This window comes from Scyliorhinus canicula, chromosome 6 (assembly GCF_902713615.1).
Source record: "Scyliorhinus canicula chromosome 6, sScyCan1.1, whole genome shotgun sequence".
Classification (NCBI taxonomy): Eukaryota; Metazoa; Chordata; class Chondrichthyes; order Carcharhiniformes; family Scyliorhinidae; genus Scyliorhinus; species Scyliorhinus canicula.
The window spans coordinates 124054003-124066206 of record NC_052151.1 but is presented as its reverse complement, the minus strand read 5'-3'; positions in this window follow the sequence as shown (position 1 = coordinate 124066206).

Below are 12204 nucleotides of genomic sequence, written 5' to 3'. Positions count from 1 at the left end.
AAAATTGGTTCAAATGAAAAGCATCTTCCTACAAGACACATGTAATAAGGGTGGGTTATGGAATCATAGAATCATTACAGTGCAGAAGCAGGCCATTCGGCCCATCGAGTCTGCACCGACCTTCTGAAACGGTACCCTACCTATGGTCAGGCCCCCACCCTGTCCCCTTAAACCAGTAACCCCACCTAACTTACCCCTTTGGACACTAAGGGGCAATTGATCATGGTCATTCCACCTAACGTGCAGATCTTTGCACTGTGGGAGCACCTGGAGGAAACCCACGCAGACATGAGGAGAAAGTGCAAATTCCATGCAGATAGTCACCTGAGGCCAGAATTGAACCCAGGACCCCGGAGCTCTGAGAGAGCAGTGCTAACCACTGTGCCACCGTGGGTTATGTTCCGCCTTGAATTTTCCATTCTCGAATGCCGTTTACGAAGAGCGTTCAGCACTCTTGAGACACACAGTGACAGCGGTTTCCGAAATCCAGATGTGTGGAACTCCTGCGGATTGTCCCACTTCGATTCGTAAAGCGGCCAGGAATGTTATTTCAAAAAACAGTTTTTGTTTCTATTTAGCAGTCACAGAAACGATTTAAGGAAAAGTAAATTAATCAGGCAGGGTACATGAAACTATCAACAATAAAATCCAAGGCTTTGTTGTTGACTGTTATCATTGGCAATAAAGGGCAGCACGGTGGCCTAGTGGTTAGCACAGTTGCCTCACGGTGCCGAGGTCCCAGGTTCGATCCCGGCTCTGGGTCACTATCTGTGTGGAGTTTGCACATTCTCCCCGTGTCTGCGTGGGTTTCGCCCCCACAACCCAAAAATGTGCAGGGTAGGTGGATTGGCCACGCTAAATTGCCACTTAATTGGAAAAAATAATTGGCTAATCTAAATTTTTTTTTAAAAGCATTGGCAAGAAAAGTATTCTTCCTCACCCCTCCTCCGTGTTGCCAGTGGCAGAAACAGCATTTGTTGGGAGGAAATTTTTCTGTAGTTTTGGAGATGGATGGTAGGGAGGAGGTGAAGGTGGGGAGGGAGAATGAACTTAATAAGAATGACTTATTAATCAAGAACCTATCTATCTCTGTCTTAAAGACACTCAGTGATTTGGCCTCCACAGCACTTCTGCGGCAAAGAGTTCCAGATTCACCACCCTCTGGCTGAAGAACGTCCTCCTCATCTCAGTTTTAAAGGTTCGTCTGAGATTGTGTCCTCTGCTTCTAGTTTTTCCTACAAGTGGAAACATTCTCTTCACGTCCACTCTATCCAGGCCTTGCAGTATTCTGTAAGTTTCAATAAGATCCCCACTCACCCTTCTAAACCCCAACGAGTACAAACCCAGAGTCCTCAACCATTCTTCATACGACAATTTCTTCATTCCATGGATCATTCTTGTGAACCTCCTCTGAACCCTTTCCAAGGACAGCACATCGTTGATCATAGTGAATCATAACTTTACAAAGCGCCTCAGCTTTTTAAAATATTTAAGATCATTTTAAAAATTGATCTGTCATCAAACAGGTAATGTCATTGGGGTATGGCTTCACCGCATTGCGCCATACTGGAAACCCTCACTGTGATGACCCTCAACACCGTTACAACAAGCAAAGCAAGTTTTCACCGTTCAGAAACTAGCAGCTGACAAATCAGGTAAGTGCAGGCGGCAGGATTCTCCGTTCCTGAAACTAAGGGTGCGATCTTCCCTAAAGGGAACAGAGTCCCCTAGTGAACGCGTTTAGCAACGTGTTGGCCAGCACCCGCAGTGCCAAGAAAGGACATGCAGCTGGGGGCCTCCGATCCCCTTGGAGACCCCCACGAGTGCCGTTCCCCATTTGTGGGGACCAATACCAAAAGGCGCTCCCTCGAGGTCCCCAAGGCGAAGGGATTGAATCCCAAAGCCTCAGCGACCTTGGGAATCTGCACATTAGAGTGAGGCTTACTGCCAGACCCTCACTGTGGCAGAGCAGAGGGCCCTGATAGTGGTTGGCAGCCCGGAGGAAAGGGAGGTCGCTGGGGTGGAGGTCAGCCGTGGGCAAGGAAGTGAGACCTTGCCGAGTTGCGGTTCACCATGCCACGTGTGTCAAACCCCCGCAACACCAGCCCCACACCACCCTCGCATCACTCTCACCCCACTCCGCCCTCACCCTCAAACCACTCTCACCCCCCAATGCGTGGTCTAACCATGTGTCCTGTTGTGTCTCGCTGGACCTGCTGGTGATGGGGCGGGTCCATTCAGTATCCCTCCGTGTGCCTCCACCCCAGTGACGAGGAGAGCAGCTCGGACGGCAACCCTTGGACCAAGACTCAGGAGACCCCGGAGCTCGGGTCGGAGGATGACACAAATTTCCCGTCATAGCTGCCCTCCACCATCCCAGAGACACTCACCTCGGTTGGACACTTTAGTGAAGAGGGTCCTGGGACACTATCTGGTGCTCACCACACAGCTGCTCCGGTACATCAGGTGAAGGTACGAACTTCCGAGGAGGTGGATGGTCAGAGGGGCAGGCTGATCCCAGGAACTAGCTGGCATCCAGATGGGTTTCGGGCTTCTGGAACGGGCAGTGCCAGCGATTGTGAAGATGCAGTTGTAGAGCCAGGGACTACAGGAAGGGTTGTCGGCGAGCATCTAGTACCTGCAGGTGCAGTTGGCGGAGTCCAACCGGGTGCAGGAGCAATTGGTGGTGCCGGTCATGCGTCAATGGGTGATGTGGCGCAGTCCCAGATGGTGATAGTCCGCTCCCTGGGCTCTATGGTCACTAGCATGCAGACCCTGGTTGAGACCAGAGCAGGTCTCCAGGTCTGGCAGTGCCAGGTGGTGGGGGAGCCTCGGGGGATAGCTCTGCTTGCACCTGCATCCCATGGAGTAGACCTGGGACCATTGGGCATCCCAAAGAAAGAGGAGATGATCGGGCCTGTGCCAGTGACTCCCGCAGGGGTGAAGCTGGAAGACCGCAGCACCTTGGACTCCCCCCACCCCCCACCGCCTCCTGTCCCTGATGTATCTGGTGACAGCGGGCAGAACATAGAACATAGAACATAGAACATAGAACACTACAGCGCAGTACGGGCCCTTCGGCCCTCGATGTTGCGCCGACCTGTGAAACCATCTGAAGCCTATCTGACCTACACTATTCCATTTTCATCCATATGTCTATCCAGTGACCACTTAAATGCCCTTAAAGTTGGCGAGTCTACTACTGTTGCAGGCAGGGCGTTCCACACCCCTACTACTCTCTGAGTAAAGAAACTGCCTCTGACATCTGTCCTATATCTCTCACCCCTCAATTTAAAGCTATGTCCCCTCGTGTTGGTCATCACCATCCGAGGAAAAAGACTCTCACTGTCCACCCTATCTAACCCTCTGACTATCTTATATGTCTCTATTAAGTCACCTCTCAGCCTTCTCTCTAACGAAAACAACCTCAATTCCCTGAGCCTTTCCTCGTAAGACCTTCCCTCCATACCAGGCAACATCCTAGTAAATCTCCTCTGAACCCTTTCCAAAGCTTCCACATCCTTCCTATAATGTGGTGACCAGAACTGCACGCAGTACTCCAGGTGTGGCCGCACCAGAGTTATGTACAGCTGCAGCATGACCCTGTGGTTCCGAAACTCAATCCCCCTGCTTATAAAGGCTAGCACACCATATGCCTTCTTAACAGCCCTATTAACCTGGGTGGCAACTTTCAAGGATTTATGTACCTGGATGCCGAGATCTCTCTGTTCATCTACACTACCAAGAATCTTGCCATTAGCCCAGTACTCTGCATTCCTGTTACTCCTTCCAAAGTGAACCACCTCACACTTTTCCGCATTAAACTCCATCTGCCACCTCTCAGCCCAGCTCTGCAGCTTATCTATGTCCCTCTGTATCCTATAACATCCTTCAGCACTATCCACAACTCCACCGACCTTCGTGTCATCTGCAAATTTACTAACCCATCCTTCTACACCCTCTTCCAGGTCATTTATAAAAATGACAAACAGCAGTGGCCCCAAAACAGATCCTTGCGGTACACCACTAGTAACTGAACTCCAGGATGAACATTTGCCATCAACCACCACCCTCTGTCTTCTTTCAGCTAGCCAATTACTGATCCAAACCGCTAAATCACCTTCAATTCCATACTTCCTTATTTTCTGCAATAGCCTACCGTGGGGAACCTTATCAAACGCCTTACTGAAATCCATATACACCACATCAACAGCTTTACCCTGATCCACCTGTTTGGTCACCTTCTCAAAAAACTCAATAAGGTTTGTGAGACATGACCTACCCTTCACAAAACCGTGTTGAGTATCGCTAATCAACTTGTTCTTTTCAAGATGATTATAAACCCTATCTCTTATAACCTTTTCCAACATTTTACCCACAACCGAAGTAAGGCTCACAGGTCTATAATTACCAGGGTTGTCTCTACTCCCCTTCTTGAACAAGGGGACAACATTTGCTATCCTCCAGTCTTCCGGCACTATTCCTGTCGACAAAGACGACATAAAGATCAAGGACAAAGGCTCTGCAATCTCCTCCCTGGCTTCCCAGAGAATCCTAGGATAAATCCCATCTGGCCCAGGGGACTTATCTATTTTGACATTTTCTAAAATTGCTAACACCTCCTCCTTTTGAACCTCAATTCCATCTAGCCTGCTCGACTGAACCTGAGTGTTCTCCTCGACAACATTGTCTTTCTCCAGTGTAAACACTGACGAAAAATATCCATTTAATGCTTCCCCTATCTCCTCTGATTCCACACACAACTTTCCACTACTATCCTTGATTGGCCCTAATCTTACTCGAGTCATTCTTTTGTTCCTGATATACCTATAGAAAGCCTTAGGGTTTTCCTTGATCCTATCCGCCAACGACTTTTCGTGTCCTCTCCTCGCTCTTCTTAACTCTCCCTTTAGGTCCTTCCTGGCTAACTTGTAACTCTCAAGTGCCCTAACTGAGCCTTCATGTCTCATCCTAACATAAGCCTTCTTCTTCCTCTTGACAAGTGTTTCAACTTCCTTAGTAAACCACGGCTCCCTTGCTCGACAACTTCCTCCCTGCCTGACAGGTACATACTTATCAAGGACACGCAGTAGCTGTTCCTTGAAAAAGCTCCACATTTCGATTGTACCCATCCCCTGCAGTTTCCTTCCCCATCCTATACCTCCTAAATCTTGCCGAATAGCATCATAATTGCCTTTCCCCCAGCTATAATTCTTGCCTTGCGGTATATACCTATCCCGGCACAACGCCACCTGGGACACCTGAGCAGCAGCCAGGCCCAACCAGGCCCAATTGCACCAGGAGATATCCGCCAACAGGGACCCAGGCCAGAGGCCGGGAATCACAGCTGGTGGCCTCCACTCCTGGGGCGAAATTCTCTGACCCCCAGCAGGGTCGGAGAATCACCTGGGGCCGCCTAAAATCCCGCCCTCGCCGTGGCAGAGATTCTCCGCCACCCGGGAAGTGGCGGCGGCAGGAATCTCGCCACTCTGACCGGCGAGGCCCCTGCGGTGATTCTCCGGCCCGGATGGGCCGAAGTCCCGCCGCTGGGAGGCCTCTCCCGCCGCCGAGGTTTGAACCACCTCTGGAACGGCGGGATCAGCGGCGCGTGCGGGCCCCCAGGGTCCTGGGGGGGGCGGGGGGCAATCGAACCCCGGGGGGTGCCCCCACGGTGGCCTGGCCCGCGATCGGGGCCCCCCCGTTCAGACTCCGGGCCAGTGCCCTGGCGGCACTCTTTCTCCTTCCGCGGCCGCCATGGCAGAAGCGGAAGAGAACCCCACATCGCGCATGCGCCGGCAGTGACGTCAGCGGCCAGCTGCCGCTGACGTCACTGCTGGCGCATGAGCCGACTGGCAAAAGCCTTTCGGCCAGCCCCGCTGCCGGGGGCGCCAGTTTTTTGCGCCAGTCTTCTGGTGCCAACCGCTCCGGCGCGGGGCTAGCCCCCAAAGGTGGGGAGAATTCTCCACCTTTGGGGAGCCCCGACCCCTGAGTGGTTGGCGCCACTCCCCTACTTCGGGACCCTCCGTCACGCCGGGTAGGAGAGAATGTCGCTCCTGATGTACCGTCTGGGGATCCAGAAAGACGTAACGTTAGGGCGCGTAAGGCCAGAAGGTTAGTCACCAGTTAAGTTGGCATTAGTGCAGGGCAGTTTAGCGATAGGATCTCGGGCACAAATCCGTATATATGTTGTCACATCAAACACCTGTTCACACTGTTACAACCTGTCTCGGTACTCTGTCAGACAGGTGTGAGCGGTGGGCAGGTCTGGCCACAATGGGATGGGGGTGGGGGGAGATGGGCAGATATTGAGTGTGGCCACTCCCTCAATACCCCAACCCCACCAACCGTCACCCCAGGGTTTCTGTGGGACTGTGATGGAATGGTCAGCCCCCATGCAGGGATCACTCAAGTGAACGGTGGAAAGTGCTACGGTGGGAATGAGTCAGACATTGCCAAACGATTGGAGCACCAGAGCTCATCACAGAGCGGGCTGTCATCATCCTCCATCTCATGGACCAGACTCACTGTTACTGCCAACCCATGGCCCACACCCCATAGTGCAGGCGAGGGGGCCCAGGTCGGCAAGGAGGGCGTACGACGTGTGTGCCAGGGCCAACATGCCCGGGACACTCTGATCGCTTTCAGATCTACTGACTAGGGAGGGGCTGAAACTGGCCATGGGCACAGACACCACCCCTCACACCCCGCTGGGGGCCCCCCTTGACAACCTGGGCCCCATAACCTGCCCACCCTCCCCTCTCCTCGCATCCATCTTGTCGGACGAGGATTGTTGTTCATCCTCCCCCTCCAGCAAGTCACCCCTCTGCTGCATGATGTTGTGGAGGACGCAGCAGGCTGCCACGGTGAGGGGGACCCTCTCAGCGTCTTACTGGAGGTACAGGTACGCTCCTGGTCGCCGAATGGGCATTGCGGGTGTCCGCGTCGGACTGTGGCCTACGGTTAGGTGTCATCAGGCACAACCGCATGGATAATCCCTGTCTCCCGGGAACCAACCCCCCCCAGCCGGGGGAGGCATATCAAACATGTCAGGAATCGTCGAGTGTGCCAGGATGAAGGTGCCGTGCACACAGCCTGGTATCGGGCGCAGACATGCATGATGTGCAGCTGATGGTCACATATCAGCTACATGTTCATCGAGTGGAGCCCATTTCTGTTTGTCTAAAGCGGCTTGTCATCTGCAGGTGCTCCTAGGGGCACATGCAGCCCGTCGATCACCCCCTGGACCGGGGCATGGAGGCGAACCCCACTGCCCAGGCATCCTGATGGGTTCGTTCCATATAGAAGTGAATGTGTTGATCCGCCTGGACATGTAGGGCCACCATGACAGTGCGGATGCACACGTGCACCATGGTACGTGAGATCCTGGACAGGTCCCCACTCGGAGTCTGGAAGGACCCCGTCGCATAATGGTTCAGGGCAACCATCACCTTGATGCCCACTGAGAACAGGTGTCTTCCCCCATATCCCCGCGGTGCCAGATGTGCCATGATCTGGCAGATATGTCGGTGAGGAGGGGGTGTTATGGCAGTGGGTTGAGGGTGTGGTGCCTCCATATGGCCGGTGTCACACTGCAGAACCAGGGGCCAAGGTGGGTGGTCAGTGGGTGCACAGCAAGATGACTGCCTTGCAGGGTGTGGCACTGGTGGTCCATGCCTGGGCAATGCCTCAGTCCCCTGGGAGGTCACCCCAGCCACACAGCCCGATCCATGGTCACTCCCCCTGGCCACGGCAGAGCCCTGCCACTCCAGCCAGCCCGGTCGTGCCTCTCTGTGTCCTGCCTCCTATCTCTCTCTCATCAGCCACAACACCGCTTTCACGATTTTTAAAAGCACAAATGAACCGTATTGTCGGGAACTCGGCGCGGGGGGTGGCTGGAAATCGTGACGGCCGCGGAGAATATGGGGTTGGACCCACTAATGATATGCAAACGGTGTTTACTGTATGTGCGTTCCGGACCGCATTCACGCCGCTGTCGAGGTGACGGAGAATTGCGCTTTTGCGTCAAATCGATTTTGGCGTCAGAACCGATTCTCTGCCCAATCGTGTTTTCCGATTTCGGTGTCAGCCAACGGAGATCCCACCCAGGATTTTTGTGCAGTTAGTGGCAAATCCCACCGTTTCATTGCTGACAGGAAAACCCACAGGAAATCCTGCATCCTGTCCCATCCAATCTCACGTTTTTTTCCAGAATTGTTTCGCCTCCATGTAGCTTCATGTTAATTCCCACAAACAGTGTTAAGTTTTAAAAGTTGCACTTCTACCAATAATTTGTCCTTTCCAGTTAAACAATTTGAGGATTAACAATTCACCCTTTTATAGTAATTCGCGACTTGAATACCTAAATAGAGTTTCACTCTGCACAACAATTAGCTTATTGTAATGTAAAGGGTTAATGAGGATATGTAATTGAGACAGTTCACATCATTTTAGGGAACTGATTTAAGATCACATGGCCAATATGATCGAGTTCCCTCTGGCAGTCTCATTCGAGATGTAGCTTTCCTTTGTTGTGTTTTGAATAAAGCTGATGTTAAACCCAACCTCAGAAAACTCCAACAAAAGTCACTGAAAACATGTCAAACATAGGAACATTAGAGATTTCAAACACATATCAGACTTCACAGGTTAAAATAGCCAACATTTATTTACAGCTAAATACAAAGCTGAAACAAAGCTACAACCAATACAAATAGTACAATGTATACATAAATGACCTTGTGTTGATCTAATTCCACAATGGGACAATTATCACTTCTGAGGGCATACAATCATCTTTTCTAGTCTAAAAATCAGTTCTGTTTGTTTGGAAAACAAAATCTGTACTTTTATCTGACTTGTTCTACTACAGAAACCGTACAAGGGGGCATGGTGAACAATCTCTCTCTAGTCGAGATACAGACAAAGTCGAAGAGAATCAGGGTGGGAATAACTGTTACTGGAGAAACAAAGCACAGGTTTAATAACATAATTTTGAAATATGGATTGTTTTCTGTGCATATTATCCTAGAGCACTTACTTCTGGGTGCCTTTTTCTCCTTTGAAAGACAAGGGGCTGGATTCTCTGTTTCTGAGGCTAAGTGTTGACTCAACAGAGGATCCGTGGTGTTTCACGATGGGAAAATCAGAGCGAAACCCTCTCCAAGTCCAGTACCGATGAGGGGCTAGCAGCGGTGCTGCGTGAAAGAAGACAGTCAGAGAATCGCCGGGTCCCGGGCTGCACACGGGTAAGGCCGACAAGCTGCAACTGTGCATGCCTACAGCCCCCACACACAAGCCGGGAAACATGGCGCCAGCCACGCTGGACCACATACCCGCCCACCCCGACTCCACTTCCTGGCCACCTCCCACCACTCTCCCCAGCCCTAGCAGAAGCCCCCCGGTTAGCGGCACAGATCTCAGCCAAGTGTGGCTGCGCTGGACACTGTCCACAGCCTCCACACCAGGCTCCCAAGCGCTAGGAGCACACACGGCCCGTGCCATTGGAAACTAGGCCCGTCTAAGGCGGAGCAGCTGATGATGCTCCAACGGAGTTGCGACTGCCCATGGTGCCCGTCCCGATGACGCCAATTTGGAGGGGGCGGAGCACCGCAAACCGGCGTCAAGCCAGCACCTGCCCCTATTTCGGCGTCGGAAGCCATTCTTCTCCCGATCGCCATTCTCGATTTCAGCGTCGGGCTACGGACAATCCCGCCCATGGAATTTTGAACATTTCAGTTAAGGAGATTAATTATATAACTTGTTTTAACATTGCAATCAGACAATAAATATTCTGGTAAATGACAACTCTGTGAATTGTGGAATAAATGCAACAAGAGGTTTTGAGGAGGTGCCAACAGGCTGGGAATTAAAGCAAAAACCTCATGGCCCCAGGAATCTAGAATGGACTTGGGCAGATAGCTAGATAGCACAGATTGTCCAAAATACCACTTTTCCCATTGATCTCCCCATCCTTCAATGCTGCAGACTCCTTTGAAAGCAGACCCATCCTTCGACGAGACTGGGACACTGATACCCCATTCCAGAAATATGCTAAAGTTTAGGAATCCTCTTCCAGTGCTCACCGTTGTGTTCTGTGATCCAACCATTGTAATGATGTGCACAGAACGTCCTAGTTGTTTAACTAGAAAGATGAATTATTGACAAACATGTGGAAATATAACCAACGAACTACGAAACTGACAATGGATACTAAATGAATTCAGTGAATTCTCCTGGAGTTACTCTAAGTGCGACCAACCTCTTGTACATCTTATTATCAACTGCCGGGTGTCTCAAGTCAAGTGATAGATCTCTATTGCCACCAGCTGGTTGGAGGTCACATTGCTAACTATATACAGAACTGTGCACAGGCATATCACCACACTCACAACCTCCAAGGATTAGTGCAATCACTTCCTAGGGTTCATCTACTGGGATTGCCTCCTTAATACTGGGATTTACTTTTCAATTCTTCCAGATGCGAGAATGTCTGTTTAAATATTTGCAGATCCTGTTCTCCCACCTCTGTCAGCATTTCTAGGTCCTGAGTCTCCACTTGTGTTTCGAAATACCAAGAATCTTTCCCAACTTTTATTTTTTAATATAAATTTAGAGTACCCCATTCTTTTTTTCCAAGTAAGGGGCAATTTAGCGTGGCCAATCCACCTGCCTTGCACATCTTTGGGTTGTGGGGGTGAGACCCAGGCAGACACAAGGAAAATGTACAAATTCCACACGGACAGTGACCTGGATCTGGAATCTCTTTCCCAGTACTTCTAGACCTGAGTTCTGCTCTCTCCAGTTTTCAATGCAGAGATCCACCAGACTGCTTACTCCTGGGGGCAGACATTTTGATCTTGGAACAAAACCTCTGCAACAGCAGCCAATGTGTGAACTATGTTTAAAAATGTGCACGCTAAATATTTGCAACATCTCTGCAAATTGAATACCACAAGATACAAATCTTAATCCCCAAAAAACTGTAGATGTTGGAAATAAAGTAAAAACAGAAAATGCTGGAAATGTTCAGCAGGCCTGACAGCATCTGTGGAGAGGGAAAGAGTTAAGGTTTCAGGTCTGTAACCTTTGTTGTGATATCTGTATAGACTGATAGCTTTTGGAGCTCAGCCAAACATTTTGAACAAGATAATCTGGAAAAATAGAAGCCTGGCCATCAGTTCACAAATGGACTCGTTGGCTAAGCTCCAAGACTCACTCGTGCATTAGGTCAGCCGGAGTTTGTTAATGGAGTATTTGTTTTGATTGATCCCTTTGATGTTATAATAAGTTATTCTTACTTTGAACTGTTTCTTTCAATGCCGGTTTAATTGGCCAAGACTAAGAGGTATGAAATGGGAAAGCTTTTTTTCAAGGAATGTCGGTGTCACTGGAAAATCTAGTGACAAGACAAAATCTTGCCCATCTTTAATTGCACTGAATGAAATGAAATGAAAATCGCTTATTGTCACGAGTAGACTTCAACGAAATTACTGTGAAAAGCCCCTAGTCGCCACATTCCAGCGCCTGTCCAGGGAGGCTGGTACGGGAATCGAACCGTGCTGCTGGCCTGCTTGGTCTGCTTTAAAAGCCAGCGATTTAGCCGAGTGAGCTAAACCAGCCCCTAGGCTTGCTAGACAATTTTGGAGGCAGTTAGGAGTCAACCACATTATTGGGAGTCTGACAGATTTCCATCCCGAAAGAACATTAGTGAACCAGATGGGTTCTTACAATAATCGATGATCATTTTACAATAATTACAGATGTAGGCATTGAATTTAAATTGCCCCAGTTTCAATGGTGGGATTTCAACCCATGTCCCCAGAACATTAGCCAAGGTTGTTGGATCACGAATCCAGTGAGATTACTACTACACCAGCATTTTCTGTTTTTATTGATACATAATGATTTGCATAGACAAAGCAGATTTTATACAGGTAGCCTACAATCAGCAAATCTGCAGTGACTGATTCATTTCAGCCATTCTTTCACTTGAAAAGGGTGTGCTAATGGTAGCTGAGGTGTGTAACATTACACTGCTGGATCTATGGAATCTTGATGAGTTGAAAGTTGATGGACTGAAATGCCATTGAAAAGATTAATTACTCATGAAGACGAAGGTGAAATAAAATGAAAAATATATGACAGAAAATAAAATGTTTCAAATTGTTTGTAGTTGCAGCAAGTTTCAATTCGTTAATTATATTT